The sequence below is a fragment of the Cyanistes caeruleus genome, chromosome 5, assembly GCF_971803275.1.
Source record: "Cyanistes caeruleus chromosome 5, bCyaCae1.hap1.1, whole genome shotgun sequence".
Lineage (NCBI taxonomy): Eukaryota > Metazoa > Chordata > Aves > Passeriformes > Paridae > Cyanistes > Cyanistes caeruleus.
Window position 1 is genome coordinate 12,938,206 of NC_141705.1, and position 18,700 is coordinate 12,956,905.

The 18,700-nt window shown below is 41.4% G+C and overlaps 1 long non-coding RNA gene across 4 annotated transcripts in view; it reads left to right on the forward strand.

Moving 5' to 3' along the window:
* Nucleotides 1-5,879: 5,879 nt before the first annotated feature.
* LOC111928196 (uncharacterized) overlaps nucleotides 5,880-18,700 on the forward strand; it is a 34,541-nt gene continuing 21,720 nt past the window's right edge. For 2 of the 4 annotated variants that reach the window (XR_015287146.1, XR_015287145.1), the window contains exon 1: nucleotides 5,880-6,067. This is a non-coding gene — a long non-coding RNA (uncharacterized LOC111928196). The remainder of the gene's footprint in view (nucleotides 6,068-18,700) is intronic. The other 2 variants (XR_002863961.2, XR_015287147.1) reach the window with 1 other exon arrangement.

The window sequence follows — 18,700 nt, forward strand, 5'->3', positions numbered from 1 at the left end:
CAGATGCTTATGTCATAGAAGAGTTGAGGGTGGGGAGACCTGAATGTTGTCTTTATTTGGAGGATAGACATGTTCCTTGAGAATGGAAAAACAAACTAAAAAAAAACCCAATTACTCTTCAAGAGCACAGAGCTGAGTAGCACTTGACAGGGCTCATTCCATGAGCTGCTGCCTTCCCATGCTCGATCACTTCCCTTTCCCTTCTGTTCTGTGACCATATACTCAGTGCTAGAAATATTCCTCTAGGGAAGACACACTATTTCCTTTTGCCTCCTTTTTAAATTAAATTCCTAATCAAGCCTCAACAAAGAAGAGTTTTAAGATATCAAAGGCAGAACCATCACCACCTCTTGACAGTGTAGGATGATGTGAAAAAATGTGAGAAACCTCCTGATGGCCTTAAAGCTCACACTGTATCTTTCCCTCAATAAAAGGAACAGTGTGTTGATGTGGTTCCATAGTGAACACAAGGGCTGGATGGCCCACCAAAAAAATGTGTCATCTGTTATCACCTGTTACCACCTTGTTTAATGCCTGTGGGCTCAGCTCAACAAATTAGATAGATAGGTATTCATTAAATCTATATTCAAATGTTATGCTGACTTGGAATGGACTTTAAAACACAGCATAGAATGAGCTAACTGGATATTATAAAGAGTTTTGGAGGAAAATGTGTTCTAGGCAATGTACCCAAGTAAGATGGGCCTATTTTACTTAATCCCCTTATTAAAACTAATTGTTTGTGCTGTTCCAGTAAGAGAATAATAACAGCAAGGTTACATAAGGTGCTCTCCTGAATGATACGGGTTTTTTTGTATCTAGGGAAATCAAAGTCTCTTTTTTCAAAGTACATAAATGCTGAGATCATCCAGGGAGATATTAATAAGTCAACATTTATGAGTTCTAGAAATACCATGTAGACCAATAAATTGGAGGAAACATGAAACTGAACCATACTTTGCAGATATGGGCAAGGAAAACATCATTTTAGTAATCCTTTTGAATTCAAGAGATTATTCTGAAGACAAAAGTTACCCAGTACCCCTAAGACCAACTTTCCAAATGTTAAACACACATATACCTTGAACAAGATTGGGTACAAGCATCTCAATAATTGTATCACAGTAATAGAAGCTGTTAGGAAAGTGTGAATAAAATTGATACCCACTGTAAAAGACTGGAAAAAGCTTAAAAAGATTTAGAGACTATTATGTGTCCTACCATTGAGGAAAAAAGTGTAGGAAAGAAATAAAGCATTTACCCAACTGTTACCAAGTCAAGCAGTTTTTATAATCACCAACAGAGGTGAGTCCTGCTGTGCCTATCAAATTTACTTGTGGACTAAACAGAGTATCTAGAAAATACCTAAGAGATATATTTGCCTCAATTTTAGAAATTTCTGAGACAGGTTTGATTTCTGAAAAGTAGAAATTCTAGCTTTGTGTGGGCACATCCAGAAGAACAGAGTAATTCAATGCTTTTACAGAACAAGGGCACCAGCTTTTGTTCCCTCTTCAACTCTTCCTCAGTGCAGAAACTTGTGTCAGTTAAGTGATGCTGATAAATACTAACTTTTTTAAGGAATACAGGTGCATACATAGATAGTGTACATTTTTAAAATCAATTTTTTTCCACCAAAACTTACTGTTTGTTACTTTAGCTATAAACACAACATCCAATCACCTCAATGAGCCAGGATCTCACTGAGATTTTTTTTTCTGTGGTAAAGACCACAGAGGAAAATTAAGCCTTATCAGAGCAGAGAAAACAGAAAACAAATGTGCTTTATTCAGCATCACAGGAGGAAAGATCTACACAAGCCAAACAGTGAAAAAATCACAGCCAGGGGGCCACCCCAACTTCTTGTTTAGTTAATTTTAGAGCTGTTGTTTTGTGTCATCATGTTTATACCCACAAAACCTGGAGTGTTCCTGTTTGTTTTAAGTCTGGTATTCAATGTTCAAAGCTCCAGAGTACAACTAGGTCAAAGTCTAAATGAGCCTGGCAATATCATGACTTAGATGAAGAGAATTAAAAGCTTCATTAAAACAAAGCAAAACAAAGCAAAATGAAGCAAAACAAAGCACACAAACTCAAACAAACAAAAAAACTAACAAAGAAAAATAATCTTTTACCTGTAATCCAGCTAATTGATCCTCGTAACACTGAGTAACTTGAAGTTCTGTCAAATCTAACTATAAAGGATAAACTCTGCAACAACTTGTAACAACTAAAGTGAGAAGAGTTCACAGACTCCTGTGAACCACACAAGTCCTGTCAAACTATTAATCTTGCCTCCATTAATTGGTTTTGACTGGAGATAAGGATGAGGTTAATTCTGCTTTGGAGACAGCAGACTAGTGGCAAGATAGAGAATCCTACTCTAGGAAAGAGAGTGGTTATTGAATGACTGTAGTTCTGCCACTTAAAGTATCCTTTTTATTTCTTATGCAAAAGTGTAACTTGAAAGTGTCCTATTCCAATTACTGATCTTGTGAAATCGGACACTCGTTAAGGACTTCACTTGCTGCATTTCTGAAACTTTTTGATATGCACTGACAGAAAGAGGAAAAGGAAAAGACATGGAATTTATAGATAGCACAGATGATTTCTGGACAAAGCAAAGAAGAGCAGGTTGTCTTAGGAATACCCTTGTGCTAAGCAATGGATGATAGAGATAAAACTTGAGATTGAGAAGTGGGCAGGCTTTTCTAAAAATAAAGATTAGGAGAGATGGAAACCAATTCCAACAATCATCTGTCCAACAAGACAGGGTTAAACTCAGAAAACTGACAGACTTTCATAGAAGTGGGTCTGCAAATTTTCTCTGCCTGGTGTGTGGAGAAAGCAGAAGATGCTCCTACTGGCACTTCTGGGCACGTACAGACCAGCATTGCCTTCCTCCTGTGCCTGACAGTGACTCAGGCCAGGAAGATCTGTGGAGAAACTCTTGTGGACATCACCCTTATCCTGAGTAGCCTTTGAGGATTCAGTCCTGCTTAGGCTGGGCAAAAGTGTCCTCCTGCCTCCAAATGCCCCATTCCCCTTCCATACCCATCACACACTATACCAGCTTTGCTCCCTCTTGCTGTGAAGACTCTTAAAAGACTTCTTCCTTTTCTCAAGTGTCTTGCATGGATGTAGGCAAAACCACATGCTTTACAGTAAGAGATGCAAAAATTTCTGTTCTTTAATCACTTGGAGTGTGATGATTCCAGTTCCATGGTCCCATAAAGCATTGTCTTTTGCCTCATGTTTTATGAAATCTTTAAAAAACCCATTCATATAAAAAAATGCAACTCTCAACAGTATTTCCCTTCCAGGCTTGCTTGGAGCTAATTTTAGATCCAGCCACAAATTCCTGCTAGTTCACAGACATCAGGGATGGTGGGGAGAAATCCTCCATCTGTTCCCTGACTTTCTAGTCATCCCTTTTCTGCCAAAGAAAATGCTACTGATAGAGAGAACCAAAAATTCCCACTACCCCTGCAGACAGGAGAGGCAGAACACACATGTTTATAAGTGTTTGGGATGCTCAGCTGTCAGTCTGGTCTTGTAGGGCCTGTAGCTATTTAATCTCCCCTTCCAAGGATGGAGGGAAGAGCATTATGTGCAAGCTGTCCTGCACCTCCACATCCCATCCCAATGCTCCTCTTTGCACCGTCACCCTGCAGAGCACAACACATGCAGGCTGCTGCAGGAGAAGCTGTGTTCAAGGGACAATGATAGCAAATACAGAGGTGTTATCCAGCTTTCTGAGAATGCCAGAACAACTTCTGTATGCTGATATTTAGTAGTAATGGAACTGATGCATTTTGTTTATCAGCTGGTGTCAGTCCCAAGGAGGCAAATTTGTGCTTGTGATGGACTTAATCACATTCATCCAGCTGATTTTGGTGGGATTTCCCATCAGCCATACTTCAGTACATATGCAAATGCCCCCTGGATCCAGAGCAAACACAAATGACCCTGACACAGCTGAACTCCAACTTCCACCAGCTGCTGAAGACAGCCAAGGAGCAGCTCTAGCTGCAATACAAGCTGGAAAGAGTAAAACCACACGGTGGCTTTGTTCTGTTGTGGCAACACCAGCAGTGAGTAGGCAGGAAGGATGTTGAACAGCTCTCCCTACACACACATGCCTATTCAACATGTGAGTTGGCAAGGTTTCCTAACCCCAACCAGCAAGAAAGCCCCACACAGCCACTCACTTCCCTCCACTGGGATGGAAGAGAGAACCAACCCAGTAAAAGTGACAAAACTGGTGGGTTGAGATAAAGGCAGTTTAATAGGAAAGCAAAAGTTTTGCATGCAAGCAAAGCAAAACAATGAGTTTATTCCCTGACTCCAAGGGCAGGCAGGTGTTCAGCCATCCCCTGGAAAGCAGAGCTTCATCACACACAACAGTGACTTAGGAAGATAAAAGTCATCACTCTGAACATCCCCCCTTCCCACTTCATCCCCCAGTTTATTGATGACCATGATAACTTATGATCTGGAAAATCCTTTGAGTCAGTTGGGGCCAGCTGTCCTGGCTGTGTTCCCTCCCAGCCCCCTGTGCACCCCTTCACTGGTGGGATGGGAAAGGCCTTGGCTCTGTGTAAGAACTGCCCAGCAGTAGTTAAAACATCCCTGTGTTACCAACACTCTTTCCATCACAAATCCAAACACAGCCACACACTAGCTGCTCTGAAGAAAATTAATTCTATCCCAGCCAAAATCAGCACACACCACAGTTTTCTGAAAAGAGTATTCCCCACAGAAATATCTTGTGCAGACACAAACACATTTGAGCTACAAGTAGGATAATTTACAAAAAACAACATGTATAAATCAGACCTGGACCCAGAGCTGTCACCCTCGGCAATCCCTTCCTGGTTAATGGAGTTTTAAGAGTGCAAGGATTCTATCTTGGGACTCATTGTCAACACGCCCACCACACCAAATTACCTAGCACCATGGCTGGCTTTCACAGTGATTTTTATTTGGCATATTATATCAAGCAATAGATCTCTAAATAAGCTATGCTTCTATGGCTGTTCAGCTAGACTTCTGTGGAAACTGAAATTTCCTATTACTCCACTTAAATTTTGCAATCAGAGAAACATGTAATTATTTACCATATAGCCACTCTGTGTTCAGATATTAGTACTTACTTCTATGTAAAACCATAAAAATTCTTTTCCTCTTGTCAGTGTAACATTCTTCCTCCAATTTCTGATAAGACATCATAGCACCTGCTTCACAATACCCTAGATTTGTCATTCAGAAATCTGGTCAGCTTATTTTCAGTGCAAGAGAATAGCTTATTATCTTGCTTTAGGGGATTGTGATTCTATTTTTAATTAAAATAGATTTATTTCCTTCTGTTATCACTAGGTTCAGACTGCATTTTCTCAAAATGGATTCAGGCCAAAAAGAAATGTGGAAACATGCAATGAATCCTATTAAACCTAAAATAGTTGTTTTAGCTGTATTCACTAGCCAGTCTGGTTTTGAGGTTTAACCCAAATCTTGCAAAGAACATCCAGTTCTTTCTACACTATACAATAGATAAGATTGATTCAGATTGTTAAAAAAATAACAAAAGGCAAATTCTATTTCATTCTCAGTCATAAGTGTGTTTATTTATTTCAATTTGATGAATACATCCTATGGAATTGATCTTTGAAGATGCTCAGAGTTCCCTGTTCTCAGTACTTCTCCCACAATTCTTAAAGCTTAACTTTTCAATTGCTGAAGAAAATTCTTTGAAATTGCAAGGATTTGAGCTTTTCCTGAACTTCTTTGTTTGGAGCAGGATGGTAAGGACAGTAGAACAGAACAGCACTTTACTCTGATAAGGACAGTAGAACAGAACAGCACAGCCTTGGAGCAGTAGATAAAGGACGGAACTTAGGCAAGGAGGAGTCATGCAAAACACAAGCAGGATGCCAGCTCAGCTCTGCCAGGCTGACAAAGCAGAAGTTATGCAAAACAACAACATTGTGCTTGCTCAAAAGTTGAGGTCGAGGAACAGCCACCTAGAAAGAACACCAGACTTTGAAGACAGACCCCAAAGAACCAAGTAAGAATTTCCAATAAGGGTTACAATGGTGTAAAATAAAGTAATATATAAACATCAAGTAAGTGGGCATAGACAATTAATATGTAATTAGTGTGTATGATCAAAACTCTGTTTACCTGATGCTTGGGGCACTTGATTAAGGAAGGATCTTCTGAGTAACCAGCATGCTGCAATATACAATTCCTACTTTGCAATACTCGAAACTGTCAGCAAGTCTCTGTCTGGCTGATTTCAGTATCAGGATTCAAGGGAAATTGGTGTATGCAGACCATTAGGATTAAGTAAAACCCCTTAGCTGTTCTATTTGAATGTATGGAAAGAGGGCAGTGTCTTCACAATAATGTAGTTCTCTAATATTTGAATGTTGGGGTGATACTTAAACCTTAGTGAAGTAAAAGAGGTCACTTATTCCTGCTCCCTTGGAATTAGGATTTCAGACTTTCATATTAACCAGTAGCCTACACCATGAAAAACTTCATATTCTTAAATAAAAAGCTCCAGACTTTCATTTTCCTTCATACCCAGTGACTTGTTCTATCTTGTGGCAGCACAGGCAGCCAAACACAAGTGATGTACCTATTTTTGCCTTTCTTCTGTTCCCTTTCCCTCCCTCAAGGATGTTGGCTGTTTTACCCTAGCAGGAAAATTAGGGTGGCCAACGGGAGTGTTTGTGTGGTGACTCTAGAATTGTCCTCTTTTCTCAATATATCTGCATGTTAAAGCTTTAGCAGATGGAAATTTCTTTATTCTTCCTTCTGTGTGGGACAAAAGGAGATTAAATGCTGTCACAAAGGATGGATGCATCATTTCAGGTGCAAGACTCTCAGCTTCATGGCAGGATTCAATATCTCCTTGATGCTCATGTGGGAAGCTGCCTTTTCGGTTTTGGAATGCTGAGGTATCTGATCTGTTTGATGAGCAACTCAGGAATGAGGATTTCCTAAATGGGATAGAGGGAGGTACTGTTCAAGTCCACACTGCCCCACTTTGTGAAGTGTGGCAAATCTCACTCCTAAAATCCTCTGCAGAGATGCAAGGTAGCCATCCAAGAGAAGCTGCTTCCTTACCCAGAGGAAGCATGGACGTATTCACAGCCTTACAGCTGAGAAAAGCTTTCCAGAAGCCTTTATGGAGTACATTCCCCACAGGAATGTGAGTCTGCTCTGAGACCTTAAAGCAAGAATGCCATATTAACTTCAGAGCTGATGCCTTGCCTCATTTTACGATGTGTACTAATTTAATTCCTTGTCAGGCTATAGGGAATAAAGTGACAGCACAGATGCTGGGCAATTAAAATCAAAGTGTATATGAGGTGAATATGACCAGTGGCTGGTTACTTGCTGGTACCAGGTGGAGCACATCATTTCACCCATGGCTCATTGACAGCAGCACTGTGGGTGCTGACACAGCCACGTGTTAATTGCCTGCCTCCTCCCTGTGTTTCACATCAGTTCAGGAGCTGAGCACCATAGACTTGTAAATTCTCCCCTTTCACAAATACCTATTTCTACTTGCAGTGGATTTTGTTGTGGGAAAGGATTTATAGGCCAGCACTTAGGACCATCTGGTCAGTGTTTAACAAGAAGCTGAAGCGTATTTTATTCATTCAGGGGCTACCCTCCTGGCTAGCAGCTAGCTGCCAGGCTCCCTAGGTCATTTTCCCCTCCCTGTCATATGCTTTAGAGACTGATGCAGTAAGTAAAAAGCAATCTCTAAGGTAAGTAATCTGTCTCACCTTACATATCTGTTCTACAGACATGTAGGACACCCAGGGTTAGGTACTGGGACGTCAGACATTGGTGTACACAACCCCTCCTGCATCCATGCCAGAGCAGGCAGAAATACCTGCAGCCACGTTCTTCATCTACATCAGTCAGGTGGGAGGTTTCAAAACAATCTCAGCAGATCTAGTGGGGCTGCTGCACTCCTGCTTTCCTCCCAGACACACCCACCCACCTCATCCTTTGCAAAAGATGTTGATTTTCAGACAACTCCTTCACTGCACTGCCTTACCCCACAGTTGCCTGTGTCCTAGTGGCAGGGTAGGAGGCAGCTCACACAGCTGTGGAGGGCAGAAGAGTCCAGCTGAGACTGGGACGAGCTGCTGGGGAATCATGATGCTGCTTCTGCAACAAGCTGCCTCAACCCAGGAAAGGTGCAGCTGCTCTTAGGAGGCAGCAGCAAGCCTCAGTGAAAGGTAAAATTGATTTGGACTTGACTGGGGCAAATGGGGATGCATGGCCTCTGTGCAGCCAGGGCAACTGTGCCCACTCTGGCAGAGCATCCTCAGGCTGCTTGCCAAAGCCAGTGCAGACATACCCATAGTCTATCTTCCTTTCACAGCACCTCTTGTGCTCTTCAAGCACTTTTATGTCTCAGCTTTATGTGGCCAAACTACACCCACTCAGCAGGTCATTCTGACAGACAAACTACTGTTGGCCTCCATCCTGCCCAGACCGATCCTCAGGGTACAGCACCCCTGAGCAAAACAAGACCTAAAGACAGAGCTGATCAGGGCAGTACAGAGAAATCCATGAGATGGAGGGATAACTAACAGACTTAAGTAACTCACCCTCCTCCTGACTCTACTGGAACAGAAAGCATTTTCCAAAAGGGTAGGGTTTATTCTCTCTGGTACATGCAACAAACACTCCATAGTTCAGCTTTTCAGAACGTCCTGAGCCAAAGACTTTAAAAGCCTTAGAAAATAGCTGGAAACATCACTAAGAACAAATCAACCAATATTTTTGTGACGATTTTTTAAGTAATTCTGCAATCAAAACCCCATTTCTTCTTCTTTGAATGGGCCCAATGCCTGGAAAATAGTGTCTGTAATTTAAATCATTAGCTTGAGTCATTAACTGCTCAACATCATAGGTGTCTGACACCTCTTGTTTATTTTTAAATTTTAAATTTAGGAAGAATTCTTAGCCTTGGTCTTCTCATCCCTTAGCAGGGTTTGGTTTTGTTTTGAGAGTGTTTTTTTCCATGAAAGAGAATTTCCAGAGGGTAGCTAAATTAACCAGGACAGGAAGGCATGAATTTAGATACTTTTGTATTTGTGCAAACCCTGAGGCAGAAGATGTGGATGGGATTATATCTGCATGAATCCCACCTAAATTCCTGATAGCTGTGACTGTATTTTCCCCCAAGGATGTCCTCCCTTCCATATCACTTGAACTGTGATGAACTCACTACATAAAGCTAATAAACAGTCAAACAAATTGCTGTTTTGTCTGCCAAAGTTTTTCACTTCCTTTCTCCTCAATAGCTCATTCATCAAGCCAAACAAGAAAAAAACCCACAGGACTACTTAAAATAGTAGTCCAGCCAGCATATTGGCTTTGCTACAATGTGTATTACATGCAGACTACCAGTAAGGAAAAGTGGAATTCACCTCATCAAAGTTTACAAATTTGTTTGAGGATAATATGTCAGTAGAAAAGCAGATACATATTTGAGACCCAAATTAAACACCAGTGTACAGTTCTTAAGTTACATAGTCACTCTTACAGCTACTGTTTATTAGCAACCCTTTGGAAACCTCAACCAAAACATTTAAAACACTGGTTTAACTTTTAGTTCATCTGATCTAGTCTCTTGCATTTTACTCAACCTGCGCTTTAGAGGAACTGCCATCCACAGTGCTGTAAATAGAAGAGACCTCCAGATATTTGAGACACAGAAACAATCAATTTATGCTCAAACAGTGGGGTATTTCTCCCATTGACACTTAAAATATCTGTTGATTTTAGTGTGGCAAATGCTTAGTTCTAAAATGGCTTTTGTTTTCTAAGGTCTGGTGCCTATCATTCCTTATTTCTTTTGGCATTAATGGCATTGTGTTTGATAACACAAACTGTTCCCATCTTAGGAATCAGGTCTTATCTTATGTGCCAGATGTCAGGGCTCATGAAGGCAGCTGGAGACAGAGTCCATTCCTTTACCTATAGAAGGAAAGGTCTGGCCCAAGGGGCTTTCACTCTGTACTTTTGTTCAAATATTCAAAGCTCAGTTTAAACATCACAACTGTCTATACAAGCACAACAGAGTGAACTCCATGACTGAACAGTTATGGAAGCAGGGAATTCCCTCCTTCCTACCATGCCAGGCAGTATTGACAGGACTGTGTGCCCTCCCAGGCCATGGCTGGAGGGGTTGGATAGCCTGTCCCTGTCCAGAGGTAGCAGGGATCATTAACACTTCCTACTTCTGTCAAAGTCTAGGATCAGTACCACAGCAAATCCTTTGTCATCCACAGAGATGATTCAGGAATGAGAAGAAGGAAAAAGATGAAAGATATAAATTAAAAACTGTAGGATTTTTCTGGTGCTTCTATGTCATACAACTACACACTTCCCTGCCCCCAGAGCTATCAGGCGCCCATAATAGGGCTGGGAGCAGCAAGTGTTCTCCACAAAGCAGAGTTTTGCTTCAGGTATAAGGGAAATTCCTCTTCCTTGATGCATTGTGGCAGCAGCAATCTAAGAAGACAGATGCTCCTGAGAAGAGTCGACCTGAATTCATGAAGTTGTTTTGCACTGTCTAAACACGAGTATATCTTATGTCTTTGGTATTAAATGACCTTTGGAACAGCACTTCAGATTTATCCCAAATTGACAGTAACTGACAGGCATAAACTACATAAGGCCAAAAGGAACTTAAATTGAAATAAATAAGCTCTTAGCAATAGTACTAAGAACTTGGCCATGCTGAGCAGAAGGTCTGTCATTAATTCTGCTCCCAGGCAGGTGGGTGACCACAAGTAACAACTTGAGTGAGTGAGACTCTGCCCCTATCCCCAGTTTTCAACATAGCTGAGTCAGTGCAGTCAGTGCATCCTGCAGGACCCAGGTGTCCTCTCTCTGTGGGGCAGGAGAGAAATCCATCTCATAGAAATGCCTATGAGAAATATTTCTTCTCAAAGCCTCTTTATTCAGACCTGCAATCCCTCTCCTGCCTTTCTCAGAACCAAACAACCACTTTAATTCACAGCAGTCCCCTCAGTGAGATGTACCTCTGTATTACAAGTCATACTTTAACGCAGAAAACAGAAAGGCATCCTGATAGTTTTTGTGTGAGCACAAGATTTTTTTTCCATAAGGATTCAATTTTCCTGGCTGCACAGATATTAAATCCTTATTTTTTAAAAATACACTAGGGTCAAAACATTAACCCTCATCTGACTTGTGCTCTGCCTGTCATCAGCTGCTACCCTGTCCTCATGCTAGCCAGGGTCTCCAACAATCCAAAGCAAGACCAGGATGTTCAACTGCCATAGATCTGAGGGCACTGTGGGAATTTGAAGTATTCCTATATACTTTTCCCCTTAATTCAACTTCTTAAAATATGAGAAGATGACCCATCTTCATCCTTGCTTAGCTAGAAATAGATCAAGTTACTATGACCAGACTGAAAACATGAATACAGCAACTCATATAGAGGTTAAACCATAAGCAAAACAGACTCGGGCTCAAGGTCCCAGATCTTAGAAACCAGTAAAAATGTAAAAGGCTAAGCCATACCAAGATACCTCCTTGAGTTTGCAGACAATATGAGATCTTTAGGAACTGGAAATTCCACCTGTTTCCCTGTGATGGTAAGATCAGAATTATGGAAGAAAAGAAGGACTAATCAGGACTTCCCCACTGGGGTGGTCATTGCAATGTTACTACACATCCAAAGCAATGCCAAATCTCAACTTATTCCAACATCTTACATGGTTTTTGTCCTTCCTAATTTCAATACCTCTCTAAACACAGAGAGGGCAGAGAGCTTTACAGAAATACAAAGTTTCTGAAAAGAAAGACAGCGTTTAAGAGAAAATATATTAACCACATTTTTTGTTTCTAAAATGACAGCAAGGCAGTAAATGCCAGGTATTGTATGAGGTTACCCTCAGGGAGAACATTTAAAACACATATACAGTTCTGAATTATTTCCTCTAAGCTTTACACAGAAGAACTTTTTCCTCTGTAAAAAAAGACATAATCAGCTTACATGCACCACACTTTCTCTCCCTCCTTATATTTAAGATGTGCTTTTCAACTCACCAGTCCCACTGTTTACTAGTTGCTGCCCTGTCTGGCAGCTTTTGCCAGAATAACTTAATTTTGAATTCAAATCCTCACTCAATTTTCACTACACAAATAAATTTCACCAATCAGTCTAACCTGGGCCCTAACCAAGGTGAGATGAATTAGTCACATGTAAATTAAGACAGATGCACATCTGATGCAAGTCACTGTATTTATCTATAAAAGCCCAGCTCCTCTCTCTCCACTGGGGACCAAGCTGTAAGGGATTATCATAGAAGAAACAGTGAAGCAGGGCCACAGCAGATGTCAGGACATTACAGCAATGTTGGCAATGGCCACAGCCTGCAGGGCCAGCGCCACCACCAGCAGCCTTTGAAGTTTCTGCCATCTCCAGCATCAACAACTTCTTCCACTAAATTATTGTAGGATTCAGCATCCAGTGTTAACTCTCAAGTGTTGTTTGGGACAAGTGCTGAAGTACCTGAGCAGCCTTTCTACACCAAAAGAAAATGCAAAGAACAAGGGCATCTTTTTTTACCTTGATCTTGTGGGCTGATTTTGAGAGCACTTTGTTTTTCAGCAAGTGCAGGCAATGGTGCATTTATGAACCAAAAACTGAGACAGGAAGGAAGCGTCTGAGGTTTAAAAATAATAGGGAATTATTTTCTCTGCTTTCTCCTCCTGCCATTTTCCCCGTGTCTGCTCTCAGTTTGGGAACAAGCAGTGTATTTGGTCAGCCAGAAGCTGAAGGCCCCTTTGGATGCAGCATTCACTGCTGCACACTGCTATCTAGCGGCACAGCTGCAGATGGTCGGGGGAAGGAAGGGCTCGCAGATCCCATCCCAGGTGCCACTGCTTTTATACTCTCAATATCTCTGTTAGGACAAGAAAATCTGTGACACTATAAATATTCGTTCCCCTTAAATAGCCAGCACCCGTGGAAATAATGTATTTAGTGAAATAGAACCATTCTGAAGTGTACTTCATATATGCTACACTTCACTATTTGTGAAGGAATTATTTTCTTTTGGGCCAATGTGTGAGTCTAGCCCCATATGATTATGGAAGACAAAACAAAAGGGTTATTTGAAAAGATGAATTACCTTCCTTAGAAAGAGAGGTTACATGGTAGAAGAGAAATTACAGACCTCTCTTCCTTTGTTATGGGTCCCTGAAGGAGCACCTGTGTTGGAGGATAAGCACAAAAGAGTGGCTGAGGTTAGAAGGAACCTCTGGAGATCACCACATTCAACCCTCTGGTCAAGAAGGGCCACCTAGAATCAATTGCTCAGGACCAGGTCCTGGTTTTTGAATAAGGAATATTTGAATTTTCAACCCTATTTTGAATAGGGTTTGTTCCACAACAACACTAAGCAACCTGTACCAGTCTACAGTCACTCTCAGAGTAGAAAAAGTCAGTGTCAGAGGAGATGGTTTCTGCTCTGTGACTGCAGGGCCTAACCATTGCCAGCAGCAGGAGTGCCTGAGCAGCCCCTCTGGGCTCTAGTTCAGAGTAGGAGAAACAATGGCTTATAATCAGGAAGTGAAACAGTTTGAGGTTCTCATCTTTATCGCACTGAAAAGAATAATTCTGTTGCCTTGTTGTTGGACAAGTCATCCCACATACATAATCTGAAAAGCACCAGACATTAACTGAACTGAGGTAGTAGTCAGGTCTTAAAGAAGAGGACTTCTTAAATTGAATTATCTGTCATAAATTTGGATCACTGTTATTTCTCAAACATGGGTTCAGACTCTGGATCTGTATTACTGTAACAGCCACTAATCATCAGTGAGACATTATCCTACAACCTGTCAGTACAGACTTCTGGTTTTCTCTTGGGTATTAAATATATTGCATGAGCCATTACTCTGTACAAACTCTTCTTTCTCCTGCTCTGTTGTAGTAAATGATGAGGACATAATTATTGTTATTATGAATATAATATCAATATTATTAATGATTAAATATCATGTAACCATTGAATCTGTGGAGCCTAATCCTGTTTAATCAACTGTTTTTCTCTCAATATTCTCAGTTTCTCTGAACTTCTCCACAAAACACCGCCCACTCTTTGGGTTCCAGGTATCTGTAGTGCACCCACCACCACCTCCTCAAAAAAAAATGAAACAAAAAGTTTAATGGATGACAAAAGAAGAGGGGAGTTGTGAATTGACAGTAGTCCAAGCTGTCCTTGGTAGCTTCACAGGGAAATTAAACAAGTTGCTTTATTTTGCATGCTTCAGTGCTTGAGTAGGAAAATAGTTTAGAAATCTGGTATGTCTTAATCTACCTGCTGCAAATGTACATCTGAAGATGAGCTGCTCTGTAATACTGGATCTTCCATAAGATATAATGAAACAGAAGAAAAACATTTCAGGTCTAGGATGAACATCTGTTGTGATAATGAGCAACAGAATGATTGTTCTGGAGGCAAATAAATTACAATCCTTCCACCTTACATCACAGCCATACCCAATGGAAACGGGAAAGCAGGCCTGAGCAAAGCTAAGATTGAAGGGGACAGTATGAGTGGAAAGCAGCTCTGGCTGGGAAATTTCAGCTGCTTGAAGTTTGAAAAAAGTTGCCAGAAAAGCTCCAACAGGAGTTGATGAAAACACATTTGCTATAATGGATGATACTGTAGGTCCTTATCCAGTGAAAGACCACCTATGTCTTACTTCTTCCTCCAGCTCACACCTTTCTAAGCCCTGCTGCAGTGGTGCTGTGGGATTGTGACAGGATCCCTTTGATCAGACACTAGAGACAAGCTAGCCCCTGAGCTTTTATCAGGTGAAGTTGCTGCTGACCATACCACAATAATATACTCCATGCCATAGGATTTTACCACAGTACTTACAGTATTTCTGGAGTGAACAGAATTTCTTCTTAAGAATCATTATGAATCCCAGGGATGTGGAAAACACACACACTTGAAACAGCACCGGTCTCAGGCCTGAATTTTTGTCATAAAATAATTTCATGAAAGCATTAAAACAGTTTGAATCTGGTTTAGTGTCTTGCCTTTGGATGAAGTATTGCACATAGGAGCATAGAGGAGGCAGAAAATGGAATGATTCATTTTCTTTCTTCTGCTTTCCCATGATTTTATGTTCTCCCTTCAGGATTTTGAGACAAAACAAAAATAAAATCAATTGTGCTGTTAATTGCACTTCTCAGATTGAACCTTTTGTTAAAAACACTGGTGTAGTTTGTTGTCCACCAGGTTCCCCAGGTCCTACTTGGCAGAGATACCCTCCATCAGGTTGGCCCCCAGCCTGTGCTGGTGCCTGGGGCTATTCTTCCCCAGGTGCAGGACCCCACATTTGCCTCTGTTGGATTTCAGGTGGTTCACATCTGCCTTTCCAACCTGCCCAGGTCCTCCTGAAGGGCTACACAGCACTCAGGGCGATCAGCCCAAAGCTCCTCTGAGCTTTGTGTCAGCAGTGAGCTTGCTGAGGAGGCATTTTCCCCTTCATCCAAGTTATTGATGAACCAGGTAATCAACTCTGGCCCCAAAAACCGCTGAGGGAGTCAAAACCTTCATCTCAGCATACCACAGCTGAACTAGTCAAAATGGAAGGTGCCAATGGTGCCATTGCTCCATTGGCTGGCAGGTTACAGATATTTGTCCTGCTGAACATTTATCCTTTGGAGCCCCTAAATCACATTGTGTACATTGTGAATCACGGATCTGCCATCCAGTGGAGGAAAGCAGAGGATTAAGGCAGCAATGGCAGGTAATCCTCTGGCCTAAGCAGGCAGGAGAGCACATGTTGTTATCCTAATTACTGCCATGCCCAATTCACTGGGAAAAAAAGCCAAGGAACAGATTCACAGTAATGCATCTGAGCAATGAATAAATTACATCAACCATCTTAAGTACAGTAATTCATCCGAGTTTTGTCTGTAAGATGGTACACAGCGATATCCAATAGTAATGAGTCAGTATCAGGCCTGCCTGCCTGCCCTTCCCAGGGGGGCAGTCATTAAATCCTTGCTGAGTCATTGCCTTGCTGTGGTTAAGACTAAAGAGTTCAGGATTAAAGTACATTATAGTAAAAATTTATTTTACGGAGTTTGGTCAAATTTCTACGGTCAGCTACAGTAGTGCTGCACTGTGCAGTGTGTGGTCACACTGATGCTGCTCTGAGGTAAAAATCCACATTTCACAGCTAGAGAGAAGGCAATATTTTCACCCTTTGAAAAACATGCCAGCTCATTAAACTCCTGACTTTCTTCCCTGCCATGCACACACTCAAAAGAGATTTCATAGTGGACAGTTAAAAAGATAAATCTTTACAAGCAATAATGGAGAGAACCACATAGAAAACACTCCAGCATCCCAATATCGGCCTGATTTCCCACTCAGGAAGAAAGGAATCTTGTATGTCTCTTTGAATGCAAGGGAGAATGTGGAGAGGGAAGAAGCATGGGCAGTTTGTGGATTCATGTGGAACAGCTGATAAATCACTGAAACTATTTGAAATGCAGGCAAGGGGATTCATTTATCTTGCTTGAACTGAAAACCCTAAAATGTTGTTGTCACCCAAAACATCAAATAACAGAATTAAAGGAAGAATATAAAGATTTGAAATCTGAAGATTTGTCACAGATTCAGGTCACTTTCAGAGAAACCTAAGTTCTTGCCAGAAAGTAAACATGTTACATGTTAAACTACTGCCATGCATTTGAAGTGAAGGGATTTATGCTAATATCTGCCAGTTGATCAATAGTTACATCAGTGTACCACACAGCTGAGAAGATTTTCCACCATAATGTTGAAAAGTACCTTTGTAAAAGTAACTCATTTGACTACAACATTCTCCTGCTATCACTTCTTTCACATGGTAGACTCTTGGATTTATTTCCAAAAGTGAAGGCAAGTAATTATTTCTTTTGTGAGTTTAACTTTGACCCAAAAAAAAAAAAAACAATAAAAAAGAGAAAAGACACCAATATAGAGTAAAGCAGAATGGAACATGGAAATAATTTTGTTAAAATAAAAGCACAACTGACCTCTAGTGGCTTCTTGTCAAAATTAAAGTTGTTGAAATTCTCCAAGAGGAAATAAAAACATCACATTTTTCTGATTAAGTCTTGAGTATGGATTGAAAGATTCTTTTTTTCCTCTATTTCTCTAGGAAGTATCATTTTTCATGATGCATTTCTTTGCCAATCCCAGGCCTCCTCCAGATAGCACCTTAGAGTTTTGCAAGAAAGATAAAAAAGATAAATGTTTCTTCCTTTTAAGCCAATTTTAACTGTAACTTTCCATTTTTCCAAATTTTTAAATATTTTTTTTAAATGTACTTTTAAAAGTACCTGTGCTGAATAATTCATTAATTTGGTAGCACATTTATACCTCTGCCTCATGTATTATCCTGGGCCTATTGGATCAGGTGGGTACAGCTCCATTTTTTAACACGCAGTGAAATGGAGTTATGCATTTTTAAGTAACCATCCCAAGTCCCCAAAGTCTGTACGTGTGTGTGGGATAGGGAAGGGCATGATGTGAACAGCAGCTTACAGCTGTAAGCCCCAGCTGCTTTACTGTCTTGGGAACAGCTTAAACTCTTACCCAAGTGAGGCCAAAAGTGGCTCTTGTACCCCCTCCCTTCTTGCTCCCCTCACCTGCCTGCCGGGCAGACTGGGTGTGATGTTCACAGTGTGAGAGCCTCTGGAATCCCTCCTCCATGGCCTTACTCCTCTTACTTACTCATCACATCACATCCAGGCAGAAGAAACTGCCATGGACACCTGGTATTTGATGTGAGGACGTCTGAAGTGCTTCAAGATTCTGTGTTTTTTATTTTTCCTGCAGATAAGATGGGTTTATTCATAAAAACTTTCTTTGTTCTTTGGAAAATAGTTGTGTGGAGAGCTTTTGGTCAGTCTGTCTTTTGCACTTAAGCAGGCCCCATGGCTCCTATCACTTCTGCAGAGTGCCAGAGCCATGAGTGTGAGTGCAGGGCACAAGAGAGGAGCGAGCCTGGCCATGGAGAGCCCATGCACATGATCCAGCGTGTTGTGGGCAGGAGACCAAAGGCTGGCTCAGACTGGAGAAGCACTTCCAACCACAGGACCTACCTGTGTTCAACCTGCTTTGATACCCCACTGGACCAACAATCAGCACAGAGGTGTGGCTGTGATGGTCTAAGGGTAGAAGCAAAGTCCTTTGGGAAAATGTAATTAGTTTTATTCAAGCAGCTGAGAACTGGTGCACTCAAGAGTGTCCCTGCTTCTTCCAGCTCTACCACCAGGCATACTTTCCCCTACTTGGTTTTTGTTTTCTGGGCATTGACAGGGAGATGTGAATAAAGTATATAATTCCTTGAGACCTCCGGGGGGGCTGGTTTCTCTGGGTGAGGCCACCAATGCTGCTGTCACTTGGCTGAAGATTCCACATGTTGGGACATCTGTACTCCAAGCAAACTCCCACACAGCTGGGTCAAGGTCGGTGTCTGGCTCACAGGTGGCTCAGATGGCTCGTGCTGCTGCTGACAGACACCTGCCCTGGTGACAAAGCAGCTCAGGACAAAGCCTGCAAATGGCCTGGGTGGGCTTCAGACTGAGCTGTAACCAAGACCCTTG